Raw genomic sequence first — 22,365 nt, forward strand, 5'->3', positions numbered from 1 at the left:
ATACATTTATAAATCGTTCATCCTAAATCTACAACATTCGTTACAAGACGAAATAAAGAATGAAAGTTAAACAGATATTCATATGCCCTAAAGGCTTACATCTTTCCAAGACCGTGCTTGGTTACAACAAAATGAGTCATAAGCTCAGTACAAATAAAGCCCTAGGCTTGTACAAAAGGTAAATACAAAATAAACAAAAGTGAGCCTTCAGCTCCGCAATCCTCCTAAGCTAAGCCCTTGGCAGATGCATATAACCAGCACCTGAAAATGGTTTTTCTCAAGTAGGGTAAGCCAAAACCCAATAGAAACAATCTAACAATATATGAATCTTAACAAAGATATAAGTATAATGTGCATATACAATGCCTGTGATAAAATCGTTCATATCCTACAAGAATCATAATATGCCAAGTTTTCTATCTCATTCCATTTTATATCAATTCATTTCAAGTCCATTTATTTCACCTCAACTCATGAATCAAATTAATTGTTATCCAAACAACCCAACTGAGGCTACAACTTAGTGGTTAACAAATCAATACAACCATTACACAAATACTTCAATTTATCATTTTACAGAAATTTCGTCTACGGGAATCGACACCCATGTATACGCGCGGTTTTTGGGACTTTCACCTTGGATACATAGGCCAACTTAATTCAATAAAGTTCATCCCTTTTCTTCTTCCAAACATAGAGTACATCCCATTTCTCCTCCCAAATATCATACATATACAATGTATTAAACTCAGTCATATTCAATGACAACAGTTAAGAGATTAGTTTCAATTTACCTAATCCTCATGCAATTTCTACAACAATCATAGCTATTCTCCACTAATTGCCCAAAACAGATATTTCTAAATAGATATACAATCTCTAAAATAGATAAATTATCCATATTTCCATAGGTGAGAGGTAATACAAATCCAACTCCATCATTTATATAAACATTCATCCAATTTCATATTTCGAATACCAATTTCATTATTTATACAAAATAATCATTTTAAACATTTTAGGGCAAGGCTCTATTCTCTCTCCAAATCCAACTCATGTGTCAAAATCAACAAATTTAACACAACACATCCTCATATCTATTCCCATAACCATTTTCAATAAATTCATTTGTAAACCCCCTTTTTGATTTTAAACCAAAACCCTAGCTTTTGTCTAAAATCCTCCAAAATCCAGCATTACTTACACAATCAACAAATAACTAAGTTAAAAATAATAGGAGAGTGTAGAAAGTCCCAACCTCAAGCTTAGAAGACCAAAGCAACAATGAAGGAACTTCAAGATGTTGAAACCAAATCTTGTTCGGACCAAAATGGAGCTCTAGAGACGTTCTACCCTTTTGACAAAGGCACACGGGTAGAGAAACCAACAGATCTAGGTGAAAATGTAGAGAGAGTGTAGGTTTTAGAGAGAGAGGCTCTAGATCTAGGGTTTTTGAAAAGTATAGAGAGATGTGAAAAAGTAATGTAAAATGTCACTTTTACACACTGAAATACAGCATGAGAAGTGACGCTCAAGCATCAAACACAATAAGTTGTTCTACTCGAGGGCAATAAACGACGCTTGAGCACAGAATGCCCACACCTAGTAGTTTTGCAGACAACAAACCAATACTCGAGCACAAGAAAGGCTACTTGAGCTCAAGAAAGGCTGCTCAAGTGGCGCCTGCTTGAGAGTAAAAGGCACCGCTCGAGCGTAGAATGCACCCTCCAGTAGTCTTGTAAACCTGCAAAAGTACTGAGAGTTCGCAAAGCCCGCTCGAGCGCAAGAAGTGCCGCTTGAGCGAATAAGCAAAATTTTAGGCAACAAGAGTTTGGAAACTAAGCAACCAACCTGTCCCAAACACAACCACAACAACCCAATAGCCAAATTTAAAGAATTACAAGGAAAGCAAGATATAACCAGCAATATGAAACCATCAAACTTGAGTCCGGGATACAACAAGGGTTGAGTCAAAACCAAAATCACTACAAAGATATCCAAAAAATGGCATTCTGTGCACAGTATGCCCACTATGAGTTCTTAGTGATGCCATTTGGGCTAACCAACGCACCTGCCATGTTTATGGACTTGATGAACCATATCTTCCGAGAATTTCTAGATCGTTTTGTAGTCGTCTTTGTTGATGACATTTTGATCTACTAACCTTCTGAAAAGGAATATGAAGAACACCAACAAGTGGTACTTAAGTTGCTTAAAGCCCACAAATTGTATGCTAAGTTCAAGAAGTGTGAATTTTGGTTGAGTGAAATGAAGTTCTTAGGCCATGTGGTATCCAGGAAAGGGTGAATGTAGATTTATCCAAGATAGAGGCAGTGCAAGATTGGGACAACCTAAGAATACTTTCAAAATCCGTAGTTTCTTGGGGTTAGTCGGGTATTACCGTCGATTTATAAAGGATTTCTCTAGGTTAGCCTCACCATTGACTAGGTTAATGAGAAAAAGGATCTAAGTTTGTGTGAAGTCAGACTTGTGAGAAGTCATTCCAAGAGCTTAAGGTTAGACTTACCATTGCTCCAGTATTGATTTTTCTGGAGAGGGGTTTGGGCTATTCAGTGTATTGTGATGTCTCACGAAAAGGTTTGGGTTGTGTGTTGATGCAAGAGGGAAAAGTAGTAGCTTATGACTCGCAGTTGAAAACACATGAGAGGAACTACCCTACTCATGACCCAGAGTTAACGATAGTGACATTTACCTTGAAGATCTGGAGGCATTATTTGTATGGTGAGAAGTTTGAAGTATTTTCTAATCACAAAAGTCTGAAGTATCTGTTTACACAGAAGGACTTGAATCTGAGGTAGAGGAGGTGGATGTAATTTGTAGAAGATTATGATTTTGAGTTACATTATCATTAGGGAAAGGCCAATGTTGTGGCTGATGCCTTGAGTAGAAAATCTATTAGCAGTGTAGCTTGTATTGCTATCCAGGAATGGGAGATGTTGGGTGCTATTGGTGAGTTTAACTTGCATCATGGTGAGTCCGTTAAGTCTGTGGCCTTGTTTTCAATAGTTGCACAACCTACACTTGTGAACCGAATGATAGAAGTGCAGAAGAATGACCTTGAGGTAGAAACCCTCTGTGAAAAGATCTCTAGTGAGAAGGTAAAAAAAGGCTTGAATGTGTATCCCGATTCAAGTGTTAGACACCGTGATCGTCTCTTCATGCCGAAGTCTTGCTAAGAGAAAGTACTCCGAGAGTTTCACCATTCACACCATGTGGTGCATCCGGGAGGCACAAAGATGTATCATGACCTTAGTCGTCAATTTTGGTAAAGGGGAATGAAGAAAGATGTGTCCGTGTTTGTATTGAGGTGCCTTACTTGTCAACAAGTGAATGCTGAACATCAGAGGCCAGCATGTTTGTTACAACACTTGCCTATAGCCCCGTGGAAGTAGGAGCATGTTACAATGGATTTTGTTATAGGCCTTCCGAGGACTCCACGAGGTAGTGATGCGATTTGGGTGGTAATTGACCAGTTGACCAAGTCGACGCACTTTATTTCTATGCGCGTGAGTGACTCGGTAGACTATCTTGCCGACCTTTATATCAGGGACATAGTGAGGTTGCATGGGGTCCCTGTGACAATCATTTCCGATAGAGATCCGCATTTTACGGCTCGATTGTGGCAAGGCCTACAAAGTGCCTTGGGCACGAGGTTGACCTTTAGCACTGCATATCATCCTTAGACTGAAGGGCAGTCAGAGCGCACTATTCAGATTCTAGAAGATATGCTTCGGGATTGTGCTCTTGACTTTAACGGGTCGTGGAAGAGGCACTTGCCTTTAATGCAGTTTGCCTATAATAATAACTTCCAGTTGAGTATTGGCATGGCACCGTTTGAGGCCTTGTATGGTCGACCGTGTAGATCCTCTGTATGTTGGGCTGAAGTGGGTGATGCACCAATGTTGGGTCCAGAGTTAGTCCAAAAAACGATGGAGAAAGTTGCACTTATCCGTAAGAGGTTTGTTACGACCCAGAGTCACTAGAAAAGTTATGTTAACCGTAGGAGGAGACCTTTGTCTTTTGAGGTGGGAGATCGTATCTTCTTAAAGATATCACCTAGGTGGGGTTTAATGAGGTTTATTGGACCTTTTGAGATCCTTGAGCGAACTGGAGAGGTAGCCTATCACTTGGCCTTGCCGCCACAACTTTCTGGGGTTCACGATGTATTTCATATTAGTATGCTTCGCAAGTATGAACTGGATCCATCGCACGTGTTGGATTGGACAGACTTAGAGGTAGATAAGGATGCCCCGTATGAGGAGAGACTGGTGAAAGTCTTGGATACTTAAGACCAAGTCTTACGAGGCAAGACAATTCCCTTAGTTAAGGTATTGTGGCAACACCACGGAGTTGAGGAAGCAACTTAGAAACGTGAGTTGGAAGTCCATGAGAAGTATCTAGACTTATTTGTTGATGTTTGAGTCTGTATTGAAATTATGTTATGATTAATGAAATAGGAAAACATTATATATGTTTTGAAAATATGAAAATATTGTACATGTTGTTTATGTTTTGGAAACACGGGTTTAATATGAACATTGTATATATTTTGGAAAAATGTGAATTGCACTTTCAATGTTGGAACTTATGTATCGAGTTGATGGTAATGAATGGCTGGAGAATGGATCGTGATAATGGAATTAATTAATTATCATTATTGTAATTGGTTTAAACATAGTTTTAAAGCTTGATTTGAAATTTCAAGGACGAAATTCTTTAAGAGGGAGATTATAGCGATTCTGATTTAGACCAGACCCATTTTATATTCTGGACTTAGGTTCCATGGTTTCGTATTATTATTCTTGTCTTATTCTTTTTCCCCTCATTGAATTTGGTTTTTGGGTTATTTTGGTTGCATTTGGAACAGGTTGGTAGCTTGGTTTTCAAACTCTTGTTGCCTAGAATTTTACTCCTCCGCTCGAGCAGCACTTGTTCCACTCGAGCGGCACTTGTTGCGCTCGAGCGGGCTTTGTGAACTCTCAGTACTTTTGCAGGTCTACAAAACTACTAGAAGGGTGTATTCTATGCTCAAGCGTTGGTTTGTTGTTTGCAAAACTACTAGGAGTGAGTATTCTGCGCTTGAGCGTCACTTCATGCACTCGAGCGCAGCAGTGTCGCCCTTTTTCATTGTGTCATGGCGCTCAAGCATCACTTCTTGCGCTCGAGCGGCCTGTGCGTATATCAGTTCATAAAAGTCACTTTTCCATCACTTTTTCATATCTCTCTCTCTAAATCTTTTTCAAACCCTAGATCCAGAGTCTTTCTTTCTAAAACTCTCTCTCTCTCTCCTTCTACTTTGTCACCTAGATTAAGTGGTGTCTTTACCAGTGTGCCCTTGTTAAAAAGGTAGAACATCTCAAGAGCTACATTTTCATCCGATTAAAGTTGGATTTCGGCTTCATCTGAGTTCTTCCCTTGCTTTGCTCGTCTTCTAGCTTTGAGGTAGGTATTTTTCATACTTCTGTATGACTCTCAACATAGTTATTTGTTTTGTATAAACATTATTGTGAATTTGGAGGATATTAAACAAATCTAGGAATTTGGTTTAAAATCAAAAGAGGGGTTTTCAAATGGATGTATTGAAAATGGGTACGGGAGTGAATAAAAGGTTGTGTTTTAGTAAAATGGTTGATTTTGATACTTGGGTTGGATTTTGGAAGAGAGAGGAGTTTGCCCTAAAATGTCTCTAATATTTGTTTTGTACAAATAAATGGAATTGGTTTTGAAAATGTGAAATTGGATAGATGTTTATATAAATAGTGGAGTTGGATATGTATTATCTCTCACCTATGGAAATTTGGATAGTTTATCTGTCTTGGAAATTGTATATCTGTTTAGAAATATCTGTTTTGGGCTATCAGTTGAGGATAACTATGATTGTTGTAGAATTTGCATGAGGACTAAGCGAATTAAAACTAATCTCTCATCTGTTGTCATTAAATATGACTATGTTTTTAATACATTGTAATTGTATGATATTTGAGAGAAGAAATGAGATATACTCCATATTTGAGAGAAGAAAAATGATGTACTCCATTGAATTAAGTTGGCCTATGTGTCTAGGGCGAAAGTCCCGAAAATCGTGCGTATACAAGGGTGCTGATTCCAGCGGACGAAATATTCGTAAAATGGCAAATAAAAGTGACTGTATGATGGTTGTAATGATTAAAGACCTATTGAGTTGCATACTCAGCTTGGTTGTCTGAATGAAATGGAATTGAAATCATGAATTGAAATAGACAGTTGGTATTGCATGGTTTACAAAAGAATTATGAATCGGTTTATCAATGGCATTGTTTATGCATTTTACCTTTATGTCTCTGTTAAGTTTCATATGTTGTATTAGATTATTTCTACTTGGCTTTGACTCACCCTATATGGGAAAATCATTTTTAGGTGTTGGTGATATGCCTCCGCTAAGAGCTTAGCTTGGGAAGACTGTGGAGCTGAAGGCTCATTTTGTTAATTCTTTTTTTCATTCATTTTGTACAAGCCTCGAGCTTTATCTGTATTGAGCTTAAGACTCATTTTTGTTGTACCCAAGCAGTGACTTGGAAAGATGTAAGCCATCAAAGCATATGACTATTTGTGTAACTTTCATTTCTTAATACCATCACGTAAATGTTTATCAAACTCTGATTAATGAAAATATGTCGTTTCATTCATACTTCCACTTATAAGATGGATTTATTGTGTTTATTTTGAGGCGTTACAATAACATAACACAAGACCCAACCAATCATACAAACAGTAACTTGAACACCATGCGTCTGTCACATTATGTACCACATTATGTGCATGCACAACATCACATTTGGTGTCACTGGTAACCCCCAAAATCGCGATGTTATCAACATCACCTAAAACACTACATTACACACCATTTAAACAACATCCTATTTCGAGCATCGACCTTAATGTGGTATGTAGACATCCCCGAACGCCCCGGAGGAGAACCCCCGTTCTGTTCAATTGGGCTCACTACAGTTTGGACTCAAATTGTCACAGTTCTTAATCTAATCTCACAATGTGCAATGTGAGATTGATAAATCACTAAAGAGTCCAAATTCGGCAAATCGTTTTGGAAAATAGATTTTTGTAAAGAAGTGCCAAACATGGACTGCTTTGCCAGATACAGAGTAGTCACCTAAATATTTATTTTGGGAGAATTTAGAAAACCCTGACTCATTGCCTAAGGCCACGTGTCCGTCATCACCAAAGTTGCCTCAACTCAGGAACTTGGGTACGATTGGGGAAGGTCAGCTATGAGCACCCCCGCTCGCCTGATCAAAGATCGGCCTCTACTAACCATGATATATAGTTTTGAAAACATTATGCGTTCTTATTCCGGTTATTAGCCTAGATTTACTATGTGATGTGCACAGAATACAAGTATAGACTGGATCACCTGAATTGGAACAAAATATTTCATGTTTGTTTTGAAAATGGTTTGCCACTCGCAAGTAGGCTAAAATGCAGGTTTTGCCACCCTCGAGTGGGCTTAGAAAAGATGGTTTTGCCACTATCTAGTGGGCTTAAAACTCATAGTTAATGCATTGTTCCAATTTAGATAATCCAACCTTCACCCACAGGTACTCAGACAGATATATCACATAAGCACATAACCTCATGGTAAGCATGCTATCATGGCAGTCACTCACACACATGCAAAGATGCTAAAGCATAAACACTTACCGAGTACTTCGAGCCAAAACAGAAACTAGTTAGTAATTGATGCATGATCCTAGTTCATTTTAAGATGGCTAATGCAACACATGCAAAATGCGACTAGAAATAGGCTGGGCTATCCTGAGAATGGCATCGAGATGCTACAACTAACACGTATTCAACTTGGAATTGAAATACAATGCAGTTAGTATGATGCGCCGAGCCCGGTGCATGCAATATAGATGAATGATGCAAACATGCGAGCATAAGTATGCTAATTAAAACATGCCCTAATCTAACCATCATAAGCTGGTAAATAAAATGGAGAAAGACGTGGGGTTGGAAGGCATGCATCACACACACGCACGCTTATTACAATTTCGCCCTCGCCCGGAGGGACCAAAAGAATAATACAATTTAATTAACCTACAAGCTAATTAAATAATTTACAGACCACCTAATTAATTAACAAATCAATTAAGCTAAGGAAAGCGGTAAAAGGCCTCGGGAAGAGGGATGCACGCATGCTCGGATTGACTTCGCCCTTAAATCCAATGCCATGCACAAGCTGCCACTGTTTACCCTGCTCTGCTCCTCTGAAGACTGCGTAAGTCCCGAGGTACACCTTATGAACACTGGGGAATGCCACCGGCTATGAGGAATGGTCACCGGCCAAAGGGAAGTGGTCATCGACCATCTATGGACCTATCGGCCATCCATCATTGGTCGATCGGCACTTAATGTAGTCGACCGGCCAAAGCTTCCGGCAGAACCTGGTTTGACAGCAGCAGAGGGAAAAACAAGGCATGGCAATGCATTTCAAGCAAATGTGTGCACCAACACACCCCTTATCATGTTTATGACTCAAAGGGGATGGTACTCGATTCTCGGACCACCAATCGCGCATTTCAATGCGTGACGGCCCAAGAAACCAAGTTGTGCATTTTAATGTCAAATGTAATGCACACAAACACATAAGGAACCAACCTCAATCATGGTGATTCAAGAGGCAAGGCATGCACGCCAAATGCAACCTAAGCACGTGAGCTAAATATGCAATATGAGCATGCAAGCAAGTAATGTACATTAGGCACACAACCTAAGCAAACAAGCATGCAAGGCATGAAGCAATGTAACAACATTTGAGCAACATGCAAGAGGTGGACTTAGACTAATTTGGGCAACTCTCAAATAAGCCCAAAACAGTGGCCAAGTATTATGGAAATGAGGGCGAATGTTCATATAAACATTCATGCACACATGGTCCAACACTTAAGCATAAAGAAGCAACTTTTAAACACATTTAAAAGAGACTATTATGGACAAATGGCAAGCACATTAAACTCTGAAAAATACATGAGGGATGATGCCAAATCAACCTATCAATGCAAGGAAGGTATGCAACTATGTCCAAAACTCAAGGCAAGCCAAGGGGCTTAAATCATGGCTATATGAAGCAAGTCCCAAAGGGCCGAGGGGACTCAAAACAATCCCAATGTAGGTCGAGACAAGGCCCAAAACACACTTAGATGGCATCTAAATGGCCTACACAAGGGAGCATACACAAAGGTCCAAATATGGGGCATGAAACACCAACCTTTTAAAGCATTAAAGGGGCATCAAATGCAAGCATACAAGCATGGAGCAAGGACTGAAATATCATAACTAATGGTGCCAAACCACTGAAATGATGCAAATACAGCATGGTAGAGAAGCCAACACTCAAAGCATACAAGCTAGATTGCATGGTAGCTATACAAAGCAAGTCATGGATGACCCAAACAACCAAAATCAGACCTAAATCATGCCAAAATATACATAAAAGCTTCACAAAGCTAAGCCAAAATCATGCTAGAAACAAGGCTCAAAGCACAAAGCATGTTAAGGCAATTTCATAGCATTACAAGACAAGTATGCTAAGCATTCATGGTGTGTCTAAACCAACTTAAAACAGTGTTATATCATGGAAAAATAAGCACAAATAACACTTAAGACATGGCCAACATGAACTCAAGAATGATGCTCACACATGAGGCTAAAATGGCACATTTTGAAGACAATAAGGAGAGAGGATGACCCTCTCCTTCTTAGGACCTTAAAGCACCATCCCCACCACTGAAATCCCTCAAGATTTCAATGGTGAGGAGGCCCAAACAAGGTGGTCCCGGAGCTCACCAAAATAGCACAAAATGGGGGCCAAACAAGGCCTAAGAGGGGTCAAACAACCCCAAACAACAAATTGACCTTAAACAACTATTTAAAGCACTCAAAAAAAAGACTTTTTTCAGTTTATGACAAAGCCCAAAACAGCATGCAAAATAGGCTAAAAGCTTGTGCAAGAAAGGGGGATTTAAGGTTTAGAAACTCACCCTTGAAGACCTTCTTCAAAACCAGCACTCCAGCAGATTTTTCTGAGTCAAAACCAAATCTGGAGTCCCCACAAGACCCTCCAAGAACCTTAGATGAGTGGTGGACATGTGTGCTTAGGAGTTGTGCTGCAAAGGGGTCAAGAACCAAGCACTTTGGAGGCTTGGATGTAGAGATATCAAGAGAGATATATGTTTTGTCTTAGACAAAAGTGTTGGAACCCTTGCAATGGAAGAGGAGCTCTTCTTTTATAGAGGAAGAAGAGTCCAAGCTTCTCTTAGAAGCTTGGAGCAAAAGGGCCAAGAAGGCCAAGCTTCTTGGAGAAGCTAGACAAAAGGGCCAAGCTTCTTGGAGAAGCTAGACAAAAGGGTTCAAGCTTCTTGGAGAAGCTAGAACAAAGACTCAAAAGGTTCAAGCTTCCTCAAGAAGCTAAAATCAAGAGTTCAAAAGGTTCAAGCTTCCTTAAGAAGCTAAAACCAAGGGTTCAAAAGGTTCAAAACCCCTCAAGAAGCTAGAACCAAGGGTTCAAAAGGTTCAAGCTTCCTCAAGAAACTAAAACCAAGGGTTCAAAAGGTTCAAACCCCCTCAAGAAAAGGTCTCGGCCAGAAAAAGTGGCCGATTGACCAAAATAAGTGGCCGGCCGACCAAACACAATGCTGACCGACCATCGATAGTGCCGACCGGCCATCACCAATGGCCGGTGGCAAGGAAACAAGGCCGGTGGCCTCAATCCATGGCCGGTGAGGTGTGGGGATGGCCTACAAGCTATTTCCCACCCTCAGAAACAAAACAACAAGTGTTTGATGCAAAACCAAACACAAAACAAACAAGTCGAGAGGTCTTGAGGTAAGGTGCGTAGCTGAAACCTCTGAGAACTCAAGACGAACACAAACAAGGGTAATCATCGAGTGTTCAAACGATGACGTCCAAGTCTTAAGCACGGTCAAAAATGGGGTGTCTACAGTTACCCGCTTTGACAGAACTCGAAAGTCATAAAAATGACAAGAGTGAATGTCAAAGCCCAGAGACGACCCATTTTTGACAAGGTCAAAGACTTAGACAAAGCACACAAGCAGCAGAAAAAGATATCCGCCCGAGGGCATGGGCAAAATGCAAGACAATGCACAAAGCCGAGCATAACTTATGATCATTCAAGAAACATAGGGACGTGCCCCGGTGTTTCGGAAAGGTATAAGTATTGGAACGTATTCCAAATGCTCTTAACCAAAGAGGGAGAAACATAGGGACATATCCCGGTGTTTCGAAACGAAGGAGAAACATAGGGACGTATCCCAGTGTTTCAGAGTGGTTCAAGCATCGGAACGTATTCCAAATGCTTTTAACCAAAGAGGGAGAAACATAGGGACGTATCCCGGTGTTTCGAAACGAAGGAGAAACATAGGGACGTATCCCAGTGTTTCAGAGTGGTTCAAGCACTGGAACGTATTCCAAATGCTCTTAACCAAAGAGGGAGAAACATAGGGACGTATCCCGGTGTTTCGAAACGAAGGAGAAACATAGGGACATATCCTAGTGTTTCAGAGTGGTTCAAGCACCGGAACGTATTCCAAATGCTCTTAACCAAAGAGGGAGAAACATAGGGACGTATCCCGGTGTTTCAGAAAGAGAGAGAAACATAGGGACGTATCCCGGTGTTTCAGAAAAGAAGAAGAAACATAGAGACGTGTCCCGGTGTTTCGGAAAGGAATAAGAAACATAGGGACGTATCCCGGTGTTTCGGAAAGAAGGAGAAACATAGGGACGTATCCCGGTGTTTCGGAAAGAGAGAAGCGTAGGGACGTATCCCGGTGTTTCGAAAAGGTATAAGCATTGGAACGTATTCCAAATGCTCTTAACCAAAGGGGAGAAGCATAGGGACGTATCCCGGTGTTTCAGAGAGGTAGAGAAACATAGGGACGTATCCTGGTGTTTCAGAAAGGCAGAAAAGGGCATGCATAACAATGCAAGTGGAATGTGCATGACTATGCAAGTTAGAGATGTGTGCAAGGCAATGCAATACAGGTGCACAAGACAGTGCGATGAGGTGCACAAAAGAGGTGCAATAAAATGCATTTTCTATGCAAGTATGGGGGGCATTTTCTATGCAACGTGGAAAGCATACTCTATGCAATATTGAAAACATATTCTATGCATGAGACAGGCATATTCTATGCAAGATTGAAAGCAAAGCATGTTCTATGCGGAATCGAAAGCAAGCATATTCTATGCATAAATCATAACGATGCGTGGTACGCATGAAACAGAAGCGTATATGAAAGTGCACATTCTATGCAATAGAAGGGCATCAAATATGTACTCTGGTGCCTCCGATTTACCTCTCAGAGGACTTGGCAACACGCTCAACTTGAAAAGGGCACACCCTGCTCATATTGGCAAAAGATGACATCTGCTGCTGCTTTAATTGTCATTCTGACTTGAAGCAGGCTTACACTTGGGATCGAGATACACTCAGACTCTAGAGAAACGGCGAGGCCTGAGAAGGCGCACCTGGAATGCAGTCTCGGATTTTGCTGGAGTTGAAACACACTAAGATGCTCCAAATTTTCCTTCTTTTCTTTTGCCTTACAATCTGGAACCTATACAGCTTCAGATAGGTCCTGGTTTTACTGTTTTTAACATGACCTGGGTTGAATCCTGCGGTTTTTATGAACGAACAAATCTTGTTTTGCACAAATGTGGAGAATGGCACAGCATTCTGAGCACAAAACGATTCATTTTTGAAATTGAGAATGAGTTCTCGACCAGGTATTGAGCCCACAACTGACCACAGCCAAAACGACTTAAAAATGGAAAACAAAGGTAAAATAACCTAAACACAATGAGACACGCTCGGAATGACTCAAAACGAGATTTGAGACAAACAAAACAAAAGACACGACATACAGACGTGCACAGAGAGCCTGTTTCTCCGGGTATTGTTTCCCACCCTTTCTCATTTGTGATCCTCACATTACTCGGCCCTGAAGCTCTGTTTTTTCTGAAAAAGCCCTTTTCCTCACTCTTTCTCTCAGCACACATCTCTCTATTCTTCAATCTCTCATTTTTTATCCCTCCCCCGGGTGGTTGATGGATAAATCAGAAATTGCGGGCTCTTGCCCCTAGCATGCTGCTAGATTCTCTTTCCTCCGCTCACAGCGAGTGAGTTCCTCCCACAGAGGGGTTGCACTAAGATAGGGTATGTAGCAAATTTGCAGCTGACATCGGTTGATGATGCTTTGCTGGGGAGTTTGGACGTGATCAGATCTGTCCAGATGAGGAAGTGGAATATCTTGATCCATTCCAGTTCGTGCTTCATACTCGGCTTGATACCTCGTTGCTTGGAGGATATGAGAGCTTTTTGCCCTTTTGCGGTCAGCTTCAGTGGTGCCCTTTTCTAGCGAATATGGTGCCCTTTTCGGCAAGTAGAGTGCCCTTTCTGGTAAGTGCATTGATAAAGGGAAAAAGACAGAACACCTGACTTAACTTTGCCCTTAGTTCATTATTTTGACCATTTTTTGTTTTTGACGTTCTGCTAAAACAATTTTGACCAACATGAGAGTTAGATTAACATGCTTGTTCCATTTTCTGATTTAAAATCATGCAAGTCAGGCTATGAGCACTGAAAATTTTCCTTTTTTGGGTCCAAGAAAATGGTCCAGTTTTGAAAAATGAAATAATTTTCGAGAAATTAGTCAACCTCAGTAAAAATTCTCAAAAATTGTTTTTGCAAATGGCCACTACTCAATGAGCACGGAGCCTACTCTTTAGATGCGCAACCTCAGATCCAAAGGAAAATTGCCCCTTGTTCGAAGAGAGTTGCATGGCAACGGAAAGTTGCCCTTTGTTTGAATGGCACCGCAGCGCATTGAATGGCAAGGGAAAGTTGCCCCTTGTCTGAATGGCACTGCAGCGCATTGTAGTCAATCCTCAGAGTGACGAACGCAACCAAATCCTTAGCTTTAGAGAAAGCAAAGATGACTAGAACCATTACATGGACACAGTCGAATTTGGAAGTGTTTGTGGCTGGACTTCAGAATGAAGTTGCCTACGTATCCCAAACATGGGAATCAAGCCTTACGTAGTTTGGGGGTTAAGGTACACTCGGGTATTAACCTCTCCTTTTGCGCTCTAACTTTTGCCAAGGCCGCCCTTCCGAGTTTTCAACCTTGCGAGCTATGTTTTTCTTCTTTTCTTTTCAATTCTTTTCATCTTTTCTTTTCATTTTCTTCATTTTTCTTCTTTTTTTTTTTTTTGTTCTTTTTTCTTCTTTTTCTTGCTCTAACTTTTGTCTGGGTTGCCCTTCCGGGTTTTCGGCCCAGCGAGCCTCTCAAGGGTAAAAGTGTAGCTTTGTCCATGTCAAATGGTTTTAGGATCCTGAAGTCATCTGAATCCAGGAGAATGGCTGCTGTTCGCTGACGATGCAGGAGTCCATCCAATGGGGGGCTGATTTTGCCCCTAGTGTTGCGGATAGGAGCTCAGTTGTTCTTTAGCAGAAACTGTCTTCTTTCCTCCCTTCTGGGATTTAGCATTCTTGTCGACCTCCTTTGATTTGTGGAATGATCCGTCTTTGGCTCTTCGAGCACATTTGAAATTCTTTGCCCCTAGTTCCAGGGGTGCTTCTGATCTAGCTTTGCAAGCTTCTTTTGATGACATATGATCTTCTTGATCTGACTTTCTTGCCTCTTGTTCGAGGGCTGCTTTGAATCTGGCCACACAGGCCTCACGTTGTAGTTGACCATTGAACATTTTGAATTTAAGTCCAAGGTTTGATAATGAGGGGTCGAGTCTTGAGGCTGAGAGCGATCCTAGGCTGCACAATCTCAAGAGTGATTCTACACAGGTCTTCGCAAGATCGCGCAAAATAGTTTTTGAAATCTTTTAAGAAAGCGACAAATCGCTCGCACTGAAGACAATGTAGAACCAATCTAGATCAAGTCAGGATCCTTCTCAGTACTCACATTAACAAGCATGATCTTGATCATTAAGGGCTTAGCATGCCTCTCTTTCTCTCAATTGATCAAATTTTGCAAAACTCGAGGAATTCCTTCCTCTTCGTTTTTTATCACAATGTTTCGAAAAAAGTTTTAGAAAACTTAGGTCGAAGCAATGAATTCAAGGCATAAAAAAGACACAGCTTCTAGTCAAATACTGCCATCTCATTTAGAATTTCTGGCACAACTAGCACACGGCAGAACCAAACACAAAAGCATGAAAAACCACTGTTGTTCATTCAAATCTGTTGGCATTACTAGCTCTAAGGTAGAAACAGACTCAAAAGAAAACGAGAAGACAAACACAAAACAAGCAAGTGATGTTTGAGGTAACATCCCCGAAATCACCCGACTCTTAACAAAACAGGACTAACTCAATACAACAAGAGAGACCCGACTGACTCAATATGAAAAGACTGACTCAAAACAAAGAGACAGACTCAAAACAAAAAAATAGAACTGAATCAATACCCAAGCCAGAACGTACAAAACCCATCATTCATAAATGCTCAAAACAGTGCGTGCCATACACCACATCTGAAATAAACTGAACGCCGCCCGCAGGTGGTTCATCCCTCGATCACATAGTCACATTATCCCCCACAAGTTCACTGATCAAGTGCCGATAGACTTTGCAGAGCTTGGTGCGACGATGACCTCATTGTCAATCAGATTTTGTATCTCGTGACGAAGACGGACGCAACTGTCAGTGTCATGACCGGTTTGTTGATAGAAAGCACAGTACTTAGCCGGGTCATGCTTTTGAGGGAGAGGATCGGGTAGAGGCCGTTGTTCTAACGGTTTCAGATGTCCTTTCCTGAGTAGGACCCCTAGGGCTTTAGACAAAGGCATATAAAGTGAGGTGAAAACCCTCTTGCCTCGGGGTAGATAGTCCGAAGTTCGGGGGTTTGGATTGGATGCACCAACAAAGGGGGTGGCTGTTCTTGGTGTGGTGGTGGCGACCATGCCTACTTCGGAAGATCTTGCAGCTGCATCACCGCTGGTGGTCGCATTCGAACTGCGGGAAAATGCCCTCCTAGGCTGCTTTCTGTCATTGTCAATTAGGCTCTGTTTCAAAGTATCCTCAATCTGTACTCCTATCTCATTAGGGATGGCAATTTAAACCCGGCTCGACGGGGACCCGATCTCCCGATCCCGAAATAAGTGGTTTTTCCCTGAAAAATATCCCCGTGGGGACGGGGATGGTATTAAAAAATCACTCCCCGATCAATTTCGGGCCGGGGACGGGGATAGGCTCGTCGGCCCCAGCCCCGGCCCGACCCGGCCCCAGAATTTCCCCGATTCATCCCCGCCTCGGTATCTCTTTGTATTATATAAATATTATTAGTTGTATTATATTTTGTATTATATAAATATTATATAAATATTAGTTGTACTTTTGATCTCAACTCTCTTAGATCTCAACACTCTCACTGACTCACTTTCTCAACTCTCATTCTCTCTCTCACTCTCTCGTCTCTCTCACTCTCACCGACACAGTGTCACTCTCACCGACACGGCGACACAGTCACCGACTCCTCTCTGTCACTCTCAGTCACCGACACGGCGACACCACCACCACTTTCTCTCACACCTCGTTTGCTCTCTCAGCTCTCGTCTTCAGCCGCTGATCGCTGGTCTAGACTCCGATCTACACCACTACCACCGCTAGTCCAGACTCCGATCTATAGATCTGTTGTTTGAATCTATTTACTGGATGATGATGATTATAGATCTGTTGTTTGAATCTGTTTACTTGGATGATTATAGATCTGTTATATGATTATAGATCTGTTTCCACCGTTGGTCCAGACGCTGATCTCATTTTTTTGTTTTTTTTAGCCGGGAAATGTTCGGGGTCGGGGAAACCCGATCCCCGTCGGGGGTCGGGGGTGGGGGCGGTGATAGGTTCCCCGTCGGGGATCGGGGCCGGGGCCGGGGGAAATTTGACCATATCAGATCGGGGACGGAGAGGGTGATCCCCAGCCCCGCCCCGCCCCGTTGCCATTCCTACATCTCATGCAGATCTAAAAAGGTAGGGAAGGGGAGCACGATCATTTTCTGCATCAGTTTGGGTTGGAGGTTGCGCACAGCCATCCGTATTTGATCCTTATCCGTCGGCCTTATGGTCATCATTGAGGCCTTGGCCCTCCAGCGGGTTACGAATTCAGAGAAACTCTCCTTAGGCTCCTGCCTTGTTGTCTTGAGATCACGGGTTGTAATCTCGATTTGCGCATTATAGGAGTACTGTGCAACGAAGGCCTTGGCCATCTCCTCCTAATTCCTTTTGACGGAGTCTTCCAGTTTTGCGTACCAAATGGCCGCTATACCTGATAGGGTCTGACTGAACAAAGAAAGCTTCTGTAACCTGGTGAGGCCCATCGGCCTTAGTATATCTGAGAACAACCGTAGATGCACCATGAGATCTCCAGATCCGTCAAAACGATCAATTTGTGGCATCTTAAACCGATCTGGCAACGTCACGGCTGAGTTGGTGTATCCGTCCTCAATGTCTGGAATGGACTTTGCTCCTTAAGATTTCTTGAACATCTTTTCCAGCTTGCTCACCTTCAGCGCTTGAGGGTCTAATTCGAACTCAAAGGGTGAATCCAGCGGGTTGATTAGTGCTTTAGATAGCTGGGGTAGGATCGGGGGCGGAGGTGCCACTGTCGGAATGTCCGTATCTTCCTGGACATTAGCTATCTCCCCGAGTGTTAGAACTCTGGGTGGGAAAGGAGCCTGATGTGAAGGAGATGCTCCTGTTTGCTGCTGCAGCCGAGCAATTAAGTCTTCCTGTTGAACCATAATCTCAGCCTGCTGTTTGGCAAATTCTGCTTGATGAGCAGCATTCTGCTGCATGGTTTTCATGCTCTCTTGGAGTTGACGCATCATTTCCACCATTCCTGCCATGTTCTGCTGTTCTGGCTGACTGACTGGTATACCTATCTCTGTGATAAAAACTGAGGTCTCAGCCTGACTATTCACTGGTGGGGTGGATAAGGGCCACTGATCTGGTAACCGCTGAACTGGTGATCTATGCTTGACTGACCCTTTTACCCTGCCTCTGGCAAAGGAACACTGATTGCCCTTGAACTGAATCTCTGACCTGACAAAGTCTATCAGCACAAGTCCGATGAACCTCGGGAGATATCGGAGCCTTCTGAAGCTATGGTTCCAGGACTACCTAGCAAAAGAGAAAACAGACAGCACCTCAGCTTGATTTCACCAAAACAGATATGAGCATACTAGGATGACTGTGCCCTTTACTGAATCCTGCCTAAAATTCTACCTGTAAACTGATACCCTCAGGTAAAATTGATTCCCCAAATACTGATCTTGATGCCCACAGGCCTGATACTCAAACTTGCAAACTGATACATGCATTCCCTGTAGAGATACACTCTAAAAGCACATAACAAGCAAGTGAGAGCCAAAACACCCCTATGTTGGGGTAGGGATTCCCTGTCCTATTTTGTCAGGAGCTAGGGTTTCACTACGCACGTAGCGATTTCAAACAACCTATCGAGTAAGCAACCTGTCCTAGTTTGGAATGGTCACTATGGATTCCGAATATGCACTAGGTTGAATGGTCAAAAAGGGTGCCCCGGTAAAACCGGGGTTGGTGCTCCCATACTGGCAGAGCCCATAACCGGTCAGCCTTATGGCATGCTTTGACAAAGCAAGCCTCCAGCAAACCGTTCAGGAATAGTAGATAGCAAACACGGTGTCCTAGGCGCACCAATGCACATGCAATGCAAAGAAACACATAAGTGCAATCAAAACAGGATATCATGCGTTCGAGTCAAGTTCTCTTTCTCCCCAGCAGAGTCGCCAGAAACTGTAGATGTCCCCGAACGCCCCGGGGGAGAACCCCCGTTCTGTTCAATTGGGCTCACTACAGTTCGGACTCAAATTGTCACAGTTCTTAATCTGATCTCACAATGTGCAATGTGAGATTGATAAATCACTAAAGAGTCCAAATCCGACAAATCGTTTTAGAAAACAGATTTTTGTAAAGAAGTGCCAAACATGGACTGCTTTGCCAGATATAGAGTCGCCACCTAAATATTTATTTTGGGGGAATTTAGGAAACCCTGACTCGTTGCCTAAGGCCACGTGTCCGTCATCACCAAAGTTGCCTCGGCTCAGGAACTTGGGTACGATTGGGGAAGGTCAGCTATGAGCACCCCCGCTCGCCTGATCAAAGATCAGCCTCTACTAACCATGATATCTAGTTTTGAAAACATTATGCGTTCTTATTCCGGTTATTAGCCTAGATTTATTATGTGATGCGCACATAATACAAGTATACAATGGATCACCTGAATTGGAATAAAATATTTCATGTTTGTTTTGAAAATGGTTTGCCACTCACAAGTAGGTTCAAATGCAGGTTTTGCCACCCTCGAGTGGGCTTAGAAAAGATGGTTTTGCCACTATCTAGTGGGCTTAAAACTCATAGTTAATGCATTGTTCCAATTTAGATAATCCAACCTTCACCCACAGGCACTCAGGCAGATATATCACATAAGTACATAGCCTCATGGTAAGCATGCTATCATGGCAGTCACTCACACACATGCAAGGATGCTAAAGCATAAACACTTACCGAGTACTCCGAGCCAAAACAGAAACTAGTTAGTAATCGATGCATGATCCTAGTTCATGTTAAGATGGCTAATGCAACACATGCAAAATGCAACTAGAAATAGGCTCGGCTATCCTAAGAATAGCATATGAGATGCTACAACTAACACGTATTCAACTTGGAATTGAAATACAATGCAGTTAGTATGATGCGCCGAACCCGGTGTATGCAATACAGATGAATGATGCAAACATGCAAGCATAAGTATGCTAATTGAAACATGCCTTAATCTAACCATCATAAGTTAGTAAATAAAAATGAGAAAGACGTGGGGTTGGAAGACATGCATCACACACACGCATGCTTATTACAAATTCGCCCTCGCCCGAAGGGACCAAAAGAATAATACAATTTAATTAACCTACAAGCTAATTAAATAATTTACAGACCACCTAATTAATTAACAAATCAATTAAGCTAAGGAAAGCGGTAAAAGGCTTCGGGAAGAGGGATGCACGCCTACTCGGATTGACTTCACCCGGAAATCCAATGCCATGCGCAAGCTGCCTCTGTTTACCCTGCTCTGCTCCTCTGAGGACTGCGTAAGTCCCAAGGTACACCTTATGAACACTGGGGAATGCCACCGGCCATGAGAAATGGTCACCGGCCAAAGGGAAGTGGTCATCGACCATCTATGGAGCTATAGGCCATCCATCATTGGTCGATTGGCACTTGATGTAGTCGACCGGCCAAAGCTTCCTGCAGAACCTGTTTTGACAGCAGCAGAGGGCAAAACAAGGCATGGCAATGCATTTCAAGCAAATGTGTGCACCAACACACCCCTTATCATGTTTATGACTCAAAGGGGATGGTACTTGATTCTCAGATCACCAATCGCGCATTTCAATGCGTGACGGCCCAAGAAACCAAGTTGCGCATTTTAATGTCAAATGTAATGAACACAAACACATAAGGAACCTAACCTCAATTATGGTGATTCAAGAGGCAAGGCATGCATGCCAAATGCAACCTAAGCATGTGAGCTAAATATGCAATATGAGCATGCAAGCAAGTAATGTACATTAGGCACACAACCTAAGCAAACAAGCATGCAAGGCATGAAGCAATGTAACAACATTTGAGCAACATGCAAGAGGTAGACTTAGACTAATTTGGGCAGCTCTCAAATAAGCCCAAAACAGTGGCCAAATGCTATGGAAATAAGGGCGAATGTTCATACAAACATGCATGCACACATAGTCCAACACTTAAGCACAAAGAAGCAACTTTTAAACACATTTAAAAGAGACTATTATGGACAAATGGCAAACACATTAAACTCTGAAAAATACATGAGGGATGATGCCAAATCAACCTATCAATGCAAGGAAGGTATGCAACTATGTCCAAAACTCAAGGCAAGCCAAGGGGCTTAAATCATGGCTATATGAAGCAAGTCTCAAAGGGCCAAGGGGACTCAAAACAGTCCCAATGTAGGTCGAGACAAGGCCCCAAACACACTTAGATGGCATCTAAATGGCCTACACAAGGGAGCATACACAAAGGTCCAAATATGGGGCATGAAACACCAACCTTTTAAAGCATTAAAGGGGCATAAAATGCAAGCATACAAGCATAGAGCAAGGACTGAAATATCATAACTAATGGTGCCAAACCACTGAAATGATGCAAATACAGCATGGTAGAGGAGCCAACACTCAAAGCATACAAGCTAGATTGCATGGTAGCTATACAAAGCAAGCCATGGATGACCCAAACAACCAAAATTAGACCTAAATCATGCCAAAATATGCATAAAATCTTCACAAAGCTAAGCCAAAATCATGCTAGAAACAAGGCTCAAAGAACAAAACATGTTAAGGCAATTTCATGGCATTACAAGACAAGTATACTAAGCATTCATGGTGTGTCTAAACCAACTTAAAACAGTGCTATATCATGGCAAAATAAGCACAAATAACACTTAAGACATGGCCAACATGAACTCAAGAATAGTGCTCACACATGAGGCTAAAATGGCACATTTTGAAGACAATAAGGAGAGGGGATTCTCCTTCTTAGGACCTTAAAGCACCATCCCCACCACTGAAATCCCTCAAGATTTCAATGGCGAGGAGACCCAAACAAGGTGGTCCCGGAGCTCACCAAAATAGAACAAAATGGGGGCCAAACAAGGCCTAAGAGGGATCAAACAACCCCAAACAACCCCAAACAACAAAGTGACCTTAAACAACTATTTAAAGCACTAAAAAAAAGACTCTTTTTAGTTTATGACAAAGCCCAAAACAGCATGCAAGATAGGCTAAAAGCTTGTGCAAGAAAGGGGGATTTAAGGCTTAGAAACTCACCGTTGAAGACCTTCTTCAAAACCAGCACTCCAGCAGATTTTTCTGAGTCAAAACCAAGTCTTGAGTCCCCAAAAGACCCTCCAAGAACCTTAGATGAGTGGTGGAGGTGTGTGTTTAGGAGTTATGGTGCAAAGGGGTCAAGAACCAAGCACTTTGGAGGCTTGGATGTATAGATATCAAAAGAGATATATGTTTTGTCTTAAACAAAAGTGTTGGAACCCTTGCAATGGAAGAGGAGCTTTTCTTTTATAAAGAAAGAAGGGTCCAAGCTTCTCTTAAAAGCTTGGAGCAAAGGGGCCAAGCTTCTCTTAGAAGCTTGGAGCAAAAGGGCCAAGAAGGCCAAGCTTCTTGGAGAAGCTAG

The sequence above is a fragment of the Camellia sinensis genome, chromosome 3 (genome assembly GCF_055761805.1).
Source record: "Camellia sinensis isolate YWXY chromosome 3, ASM5576180v1, whole genome shotgun sequence".
NCBI lineage: Eukaryota > Viridiplantae > Streptophyta > Magnoliopsida > Ericales > Theaceae > Camellia > Camellia sinensis.